Below are 12,181 nucleotides of genomic sequence, written 5' to 3' on the forward strand. Positions count from 1 at the left end.
TAATTCTATTTACTTTAATATAATCTTTTGTAATTAGCATAATAGCTTATAAATTATATAAAGTTTTAAAAAATATTCTCAAACCTAATTGCTTACTTAAAAATTCAAAAAAAATATTTGAATTTAAATTTAAAATTTTAAACATAATACTTTAATTAAAAATTATAATTAGATTTTTTTTAAATAAGTACATATTAAAAATTAATAACTAACTTAATTGTATCAACAATAATTCATATGAGAAATTTATAACTTTATGACATTAAATACTAAATTAGAAATTAATAGAATATCAATGGTATGAATTGAATTAAAAATAAAACCAAAAGTAATAACCAAATAACTTCAATTTGGGATAAATAAGCATAAACTCAATATCTGTCATAGGACATATAGTGAAAAACTACCTGAATCAAGGAGATATCGCAAATATAAGGCTACGGTTGTACCGGAAAAGATCAAAGGATGCGAGACTCTACAATTTACCATCTTCTAACAAGGTTGCAGCTCTAATAGTAGGAGATTTTGATTCTGGAGATGCAGGGTGTGATATTATAGTTCAATTAAAGTCCGGACATCTGCAAAGGATTCATGAGACACACACCGCATTTATTCCTCTTCAGTACCCTATGATGTTTCCTTACGGTGAAGATGGCTACCAAGAAGACATTCCTTTGCGAGAATCTCATAGGGCTGATGAAAATAGAAAGAGATAGCGTGTCAGTTTAAGGGAGTTCATAGCATTTAGAATACAAGAGAGAAAGGTCGAGTATGCAACCATTGTCAATGGTGGAAGATTATTTCAGCAGTTCTTGGTTGATTGCTTTTCTATTATTGAAGTACAAAGGTTGAGCTACTATCGAAACAACCAAACCAAGGTAAGGAGTGATATATACAAAGGGATTCAAGATGCAGTTGTTAGGGGTGAGACACGTGCTTCTAAAGCAGGTAAACGTATCATCCTACCTGCGTCCTTCACTGGTGGCATGAGATACATGTTTAATAATTGTCAAGATGCTATGGCAATTTGTAAGAAATATGGATATCCAGACCTCTTCATCACAATGATATGTAACTCGAGTTGGCAAGAGATTGGCAGGGTTAATAATCCAAGGAACTTAAAGGTTGAAGACCGGCTGGATATATCGTATAGAGTGTTCAAAATTAAGCTTGACATGATAATATCGGATCTTAAGCAAGGAATTCCATTTGGAGTGCTAGATGCAGGTATTGCTCATCATCCAACCTTATTTTTAGAGAAATATTCCTTTAGATTGTTATAAAATAAATGGCAAAATATTTTCTTACTTAACATATTGTTGATTTTTTATTATCACCCTTAATTTATCAAAGCACATACATAAAATAGATAGTTTAAATATAACATATAATTTTTTTGTCTTTTTGGTATAAGGGATGTATACGGTGGAATTTCAAAAAAGAGGTCCAGACAGGGTAGCAGTTGGAGTTACAAAGGAAGCTTCCAGTGGAGAGGATGCTCAGGTTATTGATGAGATCAAACAATTTTATGATTGCAGACATTTGTCTGCATGTGAGGTGTGTGGAGAACCTTAGCGTATGATATTCATCAAAGGTGGCCTTCAGTAATGAGATTAACATTTCATTTGTCTGGAGAGCAAAATATCATCTTTAAAGATGATGACGATCTTGAAGAAATCGTGGAAGAAGAGGAAGGAAAATGTACGATGTTCTTAGCATGGATGGAGGCCAATAAAAAATTTGAAGCAGATCAAACTTTGACGTATGCTGAGTTTCCAAATCAATTTGTTTATGATAGAGAATCAAGGGAATGGCATCCACACAAAAGAGGGTATTCTATCGGGAGGTTAAATTATGTTCCACCGGGTACAGGTGATATTTATTATTATATGAGAATTTTGTTAGCTGTTCAGAGAGGTTGCACACCATATGAGTCTATTAGGACAATTAATGGAATTACATATTCTAGCTTCCAAGATGCTTGCTATTCCATGGGACTACTGTGCGATGATAGGGAATTCATTGCAGCTATTAATGAGGTAGCTGAACTTGCATCTGGTCATTAATTGAGAAAACTATTTGCGATGCTACTGATATTTAATAGCATTAGCAACCCAGAGCGTGTTTGGAATGCAACTTGGACATTATTAGCCGATGGAATACTATATGAGAGGAGAAAAGCTTTGAAAAACCAAGGTATTTTACTATATCTTTTTTTATATCAAGATTGTATTCTCTTATTATCTTTATTTTTATTAATAATATTAATAATTTTATTTTAGAATTACTTATTAAATATTTCATAAAACCACCCTGTGCTTTTGCTAGGACTAAACATGACTGATGACGAATTGAAAAACCTCTGCCTTATTGAGATTGAGAAGATACTCAATAGCAATGCGAGATCTTTAAGAGACTATTAATCAATGCCATATCCTGAGATGTCTGATGTTCGCCTTTTTCAGAATAAGCTAATAGAGGAGGAGTTAGCATATGACACAAATGAGTTGACTCATACAAACTTATATACGGAACAAAAATGAGTTGACTCATACAAATGCTGAAAGATACATCTATGTGGCAGACGGCAATATAGTTGCAGTCGAAGCTATAGGAACCTTTAGATTATGTTCCACGAGTGGATTTTACTTGGATTTGTTAGAGACATTTTATGTACTGTCATTTAGATGGAATTTGGTTTCTGTTTCTCGTTTGGACAAATCAGGTTATTTTGTTCGTTCGGAGACAATAAAGTCAGTCTCTTCTATAATTCGAATAATATTTGCTCTGGTCATTTGGTGGATAATCTATATAGGCTTGACTTAAATTCCTATAATAATGAAATACTGGAAACAGGTACAAAACGAAAACTAAATGAGAATTCGGCATCATTATGGCACAAACGCCTAGATCACATCTCTAAGCTGAGAATTCAGAGACTCATGTCGGATGAAATTCTTGGACCCCTAAATTTGGCAGACTTTGAAGTCTGCATTGAGTGCATAAAGGGGAAAAGGACAAACGAAAGGAAATTAGGTGCCGAGAGAGCTAAAGATGTCTTAGAACTGATACATACCGATATATGTGGCCCATTTCCTACTATCTCTTGGAATGGACAACGGTACTTTATTACGTTCATTGATGATTACTCTCGTTATGGGTATCTATATTTAATTCATGAAAAGTCTCAAGCCTTGGATGTTTTCAAGTCTTTCAAAGCTGAAGTTGAACTTCAATTTGGAAAGAAAATTAAAGTTGTCAAATCTGATCGTGGTGGTGAATACTACGGAAGATATGACGGTTCAGGTGAGCAACGTCCCTGGCCTTTTGCTCTTTTCCTAGAGGAGTGTGGTATTGTTCCGCAATACACCATGTCAAGCAAACCTAGCATGAATGGTGTTGCAAAGCGAAGGAACCGAACTCTTAAAGACATGGTGAGAAGTATGATTAGTCATTCTTCCTTGCCTAAATCACTCTGGGGAGAAGCCTTAAAGACAGCAGTATACATCCTTAATAGGGTGCCAATCAAAGCAGTTAACAAAACCCCATATGAAATTTGGACTCGGAAAAGGCCCAGTATAAAGCATTTGCATATTTGGGGATGTCCAGCTGAGGCGCGAACTTATAGGCTGCATGAAAGAAAATTGGACTCAAGAACAATTAGTTGCTACTTTGTTGGTTACGATAAGCGTTCACGGGGGTACAAGTTTTACAATCCTGCATCAAGGTCTATTTTTTGAGACGGGAAATGCGAGATTTCTTGAGGATGTTGAGTTTGGGGGGGAAGAAAATATTAGAAATGTTGCTTTTGATTAGGATTCTATAACTGACAATGATCAAGTCCTTGTGCCTATTGTTCAAGATACAGTTATAGTACAAGAGCAAAATGAGAATCCTACTGTAGATTCAGTTACAGTACAAGAGAACAATGAGAATATTTTTGTTGCTTAAGATACTGCTACAGTACCGAAAAATAATGAGAATCCTTCTCAATCCCAACCCATACAGCAAGCTCAACAACCTCAAGAAGTACCATTAAGAGCGTGTTTTTCTTTTTTCTTTTTAATAAATACAAAACGACGTCGTTTTAGTCTTTTTTAATGGTAAGGATGAACGGAAATTACTTTAGGGACTACTATGAGTCCCGAAGAACAATTTCGAGGACGAATTTGAGTAATTATTAACTTTAAGGATCATTTTGAGGCTCGAGTGCAAGTTCAGGGACTACTTTAAGACCTATCTCGATGTTACATTGTAATACATAGAAGATAATACTCGATTAATGAGAACCTACCGCTATGATTCGTGTAATTTGTCTTAATTGTTTAAGCATAACATGTAATTACAAACTATACGTAACGAATGTTGGACCAAGTGGGAGAATGTTAGAATTTTTATTCTAATTGTGGTCCAATTTGTTAATATAAAAATTAGTTTGGATGATGTTGTAATTATTAATTAATTATATTGGCAGCTGGTCATCAAAGAACACGACTGTTCATAAACTTTATAAAGTTTAGGTCCCCAATTCTGATTACACAATAACTAACAAACACACTTTGATTCCATATGAGTTTGTGATTGAAGAATTGAAAGTTTTCAAATTAAATCAAAGAATTTATTGGCAATGGCTGGAGGTACGCAAATTACTGATTTTATAAAATATCTAACAATTGCTTCTTCTATTTCTTATCAGTTGGTAACTTGATATTGATATTTGCATGAGAAAGTATTAGGAACCAATACTAATTGTGTACAATGTGTACAATTAAATGCTTTTAAGTTAATTTTTGAAAACAATATTTTAGAAAATTGGAATAAACTATAAAATATATATATAAGCAATATTTTTAATGCATTAAATATTTATTTATTAAAAATTATTTAACTTAAAAAAATAATGTCAGCCACCCTGGAGTGGAATTAAGGAATAAGAAATTGGTAGCAAATGGAATATGAGATTTTTATAGGCCGAAAACAATTATAATTATATCATCATATAAAAAAATAATTATATCATAGATATTTTAGTAATTTTTTCTTTAAAATCTTTTTTTTCTTATATTAACAAATGTAATTATCTGTGTCATGTACGTGATAAGATTGAAATTATAATTTTAAGTTATTTTATTAAAATTAATTTGAATTATAATAATTTAATTAATAAAAAAATAATGAGTTATGTATTGTTTATTTTTTTTAAATCTAGTATTAATTATATTAACTCTAAAATAGTTATTAACCAATTATAATAATCTACTTTTATTAATAAATCAGACATATATATTGAATGTAACTATAAATAATTTAGTAATACTTAAATTCACTAACAAATTTTTATATATTAATTTACCCTAAAGTAAGAACATATTATTTTGGGTATACAAAACTAAATTATTTTTATATAATAAAAGTAAGCAACCTCTTTTGCGATTCATTATTATGAGGTGATAAGGTGAAGGGAGCAGTAGTGAGTCACTTAATTATTATCCTTAATTCAATTTCGTAGTTACTTAAGCTCCTGTGCTGTATTGCTTCCAAACAGGCAAACACATTTTTCTACATGTGTAGAACGGTTTTATCTTTCTAACACTATAGTAAAACCCTAATTTTTATTTTATTTTTTTAGATAATTATATTTTCACCCAACAAAGTAAAACATAGAAATTAGCATTAAATAACAAACAGAAAGCAATAGAATATAATGATTTTAGCTTCTTTAAAGATACTTCAAAATGAACCCGATCAGCTATTATTCATTAATTCATGATTATTCTCCTTCCAACTTTTCATTATTGTTCTTCTATTTCTCTAGAATAAATCAAATCAAATAAACATTATGCCAAATTTCTTATCAAAATAATTAAGGAGCAGGACTAAACCATATGTTCTCAAATGAGAGCGGTAAAGAAGAATTAATTGGAAAATGACTTATAGTTCTATCAGCCAGAAAGAAGACTCCAATATCATGATCTGGAAATTTTAGTCGACCTGTCTTAGTAATTGGACTTATCTTAGTATTTGCATGGCAGAAAAAGATGCAATTGCCTCCCTTAAATTTATGGTGTGAGAGTCTGAGAGCCGTAGCAGACACAAGACTCACCCTTGTGTAATCCCAGAACAAGAAACGATCACCAATATCAAAAACCTCACACCATCTAAGAATGCTTCTATCCAACTTAAAAACACGAAATTTTCTTGTACGAACTGACCTATAACAGCTACAGGAACTTGATCCACTAATATAATGAATAACTAATAACAACTCCCCAGTGCTAGTGTCCATTGCCAACTGATGGTCCGGTTTGAATGATAAATCACCGAGAATATATGTTTCACCAGCAATATTGGGCCTAAATACAGGAAAAAAATTACCACTTACGGTATTGAGCATGAATAATCGTTCAACGACATGATCATCACTATGATTATCTCCCAGGGTAAACACGAACACAACACTTGTTCTATGTTTTATGGAAAAAGCATACAGTTTATTATCATCATGAACTGCAATATCACTAAAGGATTCAGTGGTTTCAATGGATTCAATCCATGAGCCTTGCTTGAATTTGATAAAAGCTAGCCTTTGCTTTATTTGTTCTGGTTTGATGGACTCTCCCCATTCTCGATTGCAAAACATACACAACAAAACAACAAGGAACTCCTCTGAACCCGGTGGTGCAGAATTGAATGCAAAACGAACTTGATAATAATGCGGGCGACCCGAAAACAAGAACAGCTTTGGAAGCTTGAATCTGGCACGAGAAAACGGGTTGAAGAAGGAAAGCTCAGAGAAAGTTTGGTCTTTGTCGCTGACATGATGAAATATATTGAACATCAACCACCCTTGCACCGAGTAAACCCTAGTAATATCATCAGGTCTGATTACTTGGGGCCATATTTCAGTTAGCACAGTGGAATCATCCTTACTCCATGGGGCGGACAAGCTTCCAAGGTAGGTGGTGTCGTCTGGTTTAACAAACCACCCGGATGGAAATTCAGATGGTGAAAGAGATAGCATCAATGGAAGCTGAGATGAAAATATGGAGTCCGCGGCCTTTCGCCAAGAGCGGCATGTGGCACGACAATTCATTAGATTATCCATTAAAGATAGTCTTTGGAAAATTAGTTCCAAAACTTCCAGAGGTAAATCCATCCAACCGTCACTACTTGTATCCTACATAAAATAATTAGCATGTTAAATCATCTTGTAATCGCTAGCTCAAACTAAAACTCTGATGAGTCACTAACTAAACTGTTGATTGTGCCAGAATACACCAAAAAGAGGAAGAGGAATGTTAGGGCCAGCAATTTTGGTGTTTTGTAACAATCAATTGGCCATCAATAGTGTTTTTAATGGTGTGAGATTACATCTAATGGTGAGAGATCGCTCACTTTTATTTTAATGGTTAAGTGCTGGCCAGAAAAAAACACAAAAGTTGCTGGCTCGTTACTCTTTTCCAAAGAGAAAATCAAATGGGAGAAAGAGGACAAATTTCCTTCATCTAGTGTCAAAGTATCATTTTAAAATCGGAACAAAAAGGCAAGAAATATTAGTAATAAAACATTTTATTTCCCTTAACAAGTATATGCATGTACAAAAAAAAAGATCAGGGATCAACCACTTTACGTATGCAGCTAAAACCAGTAAAGCAATTTTGGGTGTTTAGCTTTACCTTTCACAAACACAGAATGAGATTAAGAAAGGAATGGAATGCCGAGAGCGATGCAAACGGAGCAAACTAAAACCGCACAAGAGAATACCCATCTATTAATATATATAATTTATTAGAAAAAAATAATAAAAATGCTATTTATACAACACAAATTAATCTTTGATCAGCTTTTAATATTATTTAATTATTTTTTTAAAAAAATATATCACTATTTTTTAGATACATATTTGTAATTAAATTTAATTTAAATTTTAAAAATTTAAAATTTTCTAATTTCCTATTGACCTATTCATTTGATAGTTAGTTATTGTTTCTTTCCTTCTTTTACGTAATTTCATATAACACGGTTTCTTATACTTTTTTTTGTTACATTCTGAAATGTGATAAATTAATAACATCACCCTCTCGTTTTAGAACTCAACCAGAACGCTGATAGTGTCCCTCTTCTTCTTTCTTTATTTTTATTATTATTATTATTATTATTATTATTATTATTATTATTGTTTGTCCTATTATTTATGTGATTGTATCTGTATATTATTTGTCCCATTATTAAGGAGAAATAGATTTTTTCCATTTTTTTATGGGATAGAATAAAGTATGATCTCTCACCCTTAATTCTATAAGTGAGATCAGAAATTAATAAGAAAGAGAACAATGAATAATAAAATCAAACATTGGACACTATCCAATTTTTTTTCTCACTGAGTATCCACTCGACCACTCCCTTATTAAGGCTATTTCTTGTGATTCCATTCTGAAAATGAAAGGTTCAATAACCAATGTTCTATTAACAGTTCAACATACTAATTCTCCTAAAATATTGAATATTTTTTTGTTACATCTAATACATGGAATATATGTCCACAATTTAAGTTCGTAGAGCACAACATTGAGGATTAATTACAAGCTATGTCCATGACACAAGTAGATATTATTTTTTAATTATAATACATCGAAAAATATAACATGTCTAAAAATATAATGATGTATATAAATTATTTTTAAAACACATCTAAAATTTAAAAGTTTAAGTAAGAATATGTAGATAGTATGTTCATAAAAATTATTTTTTTTTTAATTATAACACATCTAAAAATATGATGTTATATATAAATTATTTTTAAAACACATCTAAAATTATAAATTCTAGCATTTAAATATAAACACTAAAAATACGATTAACCTTTTGATATTTGATTTAATAAAATGCATCTAATATTTATTATTTTATCATTAGTTATATTTATTCATTACTTATTTAGACATTAACGTTTTTAAAATTATTAAAATCAATAATTAATTTAAATTTTTTATATCTTATGAATAAAAATATATCTAACATGTATTATCGTAGCATTAGTTGGAATTTTTATTATTTATTTGAGTATTAGTATTTATTCATTTTAATTTTTTTACTGATGTTATTATTTGGTGTTTTAGCTCATGTTTAAAATTAGTTTATTTCGTAAATTTATTACGCATACAAAATAATACAGTCGTACTCAAAATATTTTTAGAACACATTCAAAAATCTATCAAATAAATATAATTAGATGGTTTAAGATTTATTTTAGAATTTTAAAATCAAAATTTTGAATTTTGAATAATTTAATTTTTAGACGTATATTTAAATTATAATATATTAATAATTAAATATATTAAATCTGAAACAGAAATTTAAAATTTAAATTTTAAATTTCAGTTTTATTTAGTTTGTATTTTAAATGTGTATTTTAATTTTAAAAAGACACTAAATTTATTCATAATTTTTAATTGTGTTTGTTTTACTTTTTTGAAATTATTGTAATAAAAGACTGAATATTATACCATTTTTAAAGGATACCTAGTTTGTACTATTAATATACACACGTGCGCTTCAATAACGCAAACATATCATTCTTCATCTTTGCATTCCTTCTTCTTCGCTTTCCTCCTTCTTAGTCTTTGCATTCCTCCTCCTTCTTCTTCTTCTTCACCTGCCTCCTTCTTCTTCTTTGCCTTCCTTCCTCTTCTTCGCGTATTCTTTCTCAATCGTCATTTTTTGATTGTTGTTGTTGTTGCTGAGATTTTTCTTTTTCTCTTTTTAATTGAGGTTCATTTGGATTCAGAAATGAATTCGATGTATTTTTGTTGATGATTGAGTCTTTTGGACTACTTGTTTAAAATTAAACTAATTTCGGTTCATTTGTAAATTAATTGAGGTTCACTTAATACTGCTGATAATATAAGTATTGACCAAATTTTTTATTTCTTAAGTAATTTCGGTTCATTTCTTAGTTTAATTGAGGTTCATTTGGATCCAAAAATAAATTGTATGTGTTTTTATTGATGATTGAGTCTTTTTTATTGGTTATTCAAAACTGAAGTAATTTTGGTTCATTTGTATGTTAATTGAGGTTCACCTGATGCTGCTGATAAGTATTGACCAAATTTTTTATTTTTTAAGTAATTTCAGTTCATTTCTTAATAGTATTCCCTTATTTCGTGATAATATGAGTGCTATACATATTTCAAAAAATCCTGTGTTACACTCAAGAACTAAGCACATTGAAGTAAGATATCATTTCATTAGAGAACATGTGCAAAAGAAAACTATTAATATTCAATTTGTAAAATCTAAAGAACAATTGGCTGACATTTTCACTAAGCCATTGTGTCAAGAAAGATTTTGCAAGCTGAGAACTGAACTGGGAATGACTACGTTTGAGTTTGTTGATTGATTGATGTTTTTCTGGTCTCTGTTATTTTGTCTCGTGGGTAGTAGGGAGATAAAATTGGACAAATGATGAATTCTTCAAAAGAAGGCCTATACAAAGCCCAGATTAATTTTTGAATTGAAACATGAAAATTTGTGTCTTAGAACCCAAAGCGCAGTACCCACCATTGGGCCTATGTAAGACAAATCTGGTTCACATGATAGGGTTCATTATTTTAAATCATAAATTTCTTTTATTTTTAAAATTTTTATGAGCAATCACTTCATTCCATTCCAAGTCATGTCAGTTTTAAACTTTTATCATTCCTCACGACTTGTCTTTTCAGTTTTCATGGTTTTAAATATTCAAATTATTTTTTGAAAACCATTTTCATTAATGATTTTGCTTTAAAAGAGAAGGTTTGTTCATTGCATTAATGACCCCCTTTACTCTTAATCTCTCTCTCCCACTTCCCACCTTCGGCGCACCCTTTATCTTCCCTTCTCCATTCTTTTCTCTCAAATATGAGGAAGAAGATTGCTACAAGAAGCACCGGAGCATACATTCCTTCCAAAAATCCTCCTCATTCCAAGTAACCACAGTTACACACACATACACATTCACTCACACTCCTCTTTTTTTCATTCTTCACTATCATCCGAATCCATGGCAAGGAAGGTTGTTCACCAAAAGGGGTCTTCGGCTCAAAAAGAGACAGCATCTTCCCATGGTAAAAGTGCAAAGGAAGAGGAAGCCCCACCGTCACCTCCTCCTTGCCGCTCAGCTCCTCACCCCACTGGCCGTTCTGCTCCTAGTCATCATCCTTCTCGAGGTCCAAAACGCTCTATTCTTCAAAATACAAGGGAGCCCCTAATCTCGAGTCTCTGGACTTCAAATAGAAATATGGTAAAACTCATTCTCACTTTGACCCTTACTGTTTTGTATCCTGTGCGGCCTATGAGTTTCATACACAAGTCCTTGCAATCCGTAATCTCTGTTCTTCCTTTGTTATTGATCTCGATGCATTATCTGACAAAGGGATTGATTTTAAAACAAACTTTAATTGGTTTTATGTGCATTCGCTTGTAAAAATCTGACTCTGTTTTTTAAAGATTTCATGTCTTGAAAATTCTTCATCATCTCTTAAGAATTTTTTAGAGCTTGTATATAGGTATTGTTTCTATGAATATTTTGGTACAAACAGGATAATCAAAGCACATATTGCGGGGGAGCATATTGAACATAACAAAGGGGGAGAAATATGCGAATCTTCAAAGGAAAGTATTCTATCCTAATGTTTTCAATTCATTATAATAATGTTTGTCATCAAGGGGGAGATTGTTGAGTTTAAAAAACTAATATTAAATTAATATGATGAACAAATATTATTAAAAGTATTATTAAGTGATTAATAAATTGTTTCCAATTGTTTGTTTGATGAATTTGGTTTGTGTGTAGGAAAGAAAATTATTTTTTCTCGCCCAGTTATTACAAGCATAGTTTGACCATTAAACAAGTTTAGCCTAATACAAATTTATTTTAAATCATGTGGCTAAACTTTAGAAGGGTAGTAAAACCAATTGGCCCAAGAAATAAATGTAAAGCCCAAGTCAACACTACTTTTGGTCCAAACATATCCTTAATCCAAAATAAAAGAAAAGAAGGAAATGGACCCAGCATTCTTCGGTTACCTACTCTTTTGGTTCAAGTAACACATTTTCCAAGTTTCAACTCAATTTAATTTTATTGAGACTTCCACCAAAAGCTATTCTCTCTTCTCTCTCCTCTTTGTTGCTTTGGTCAAAT

Source organism: Arachis hypogaea, unplaced genomic scaffold (assembly GCF_003086295.3).
Source record: "Arachis hypogaea cultivar Tifrunner unplaced genomic scaffold, arahy.Tifrunner.gnm2.J5K5 arahy.Tifrunner.gnm2.scaffold_54, whole genome shotgun sequence".
Lineage (NCBI taxonomy): Eukaryota > Viridiplantae > Streptophyta > Magnoliopsida > Fabales > Fabaceae > Arachis > Arachis hypogaea.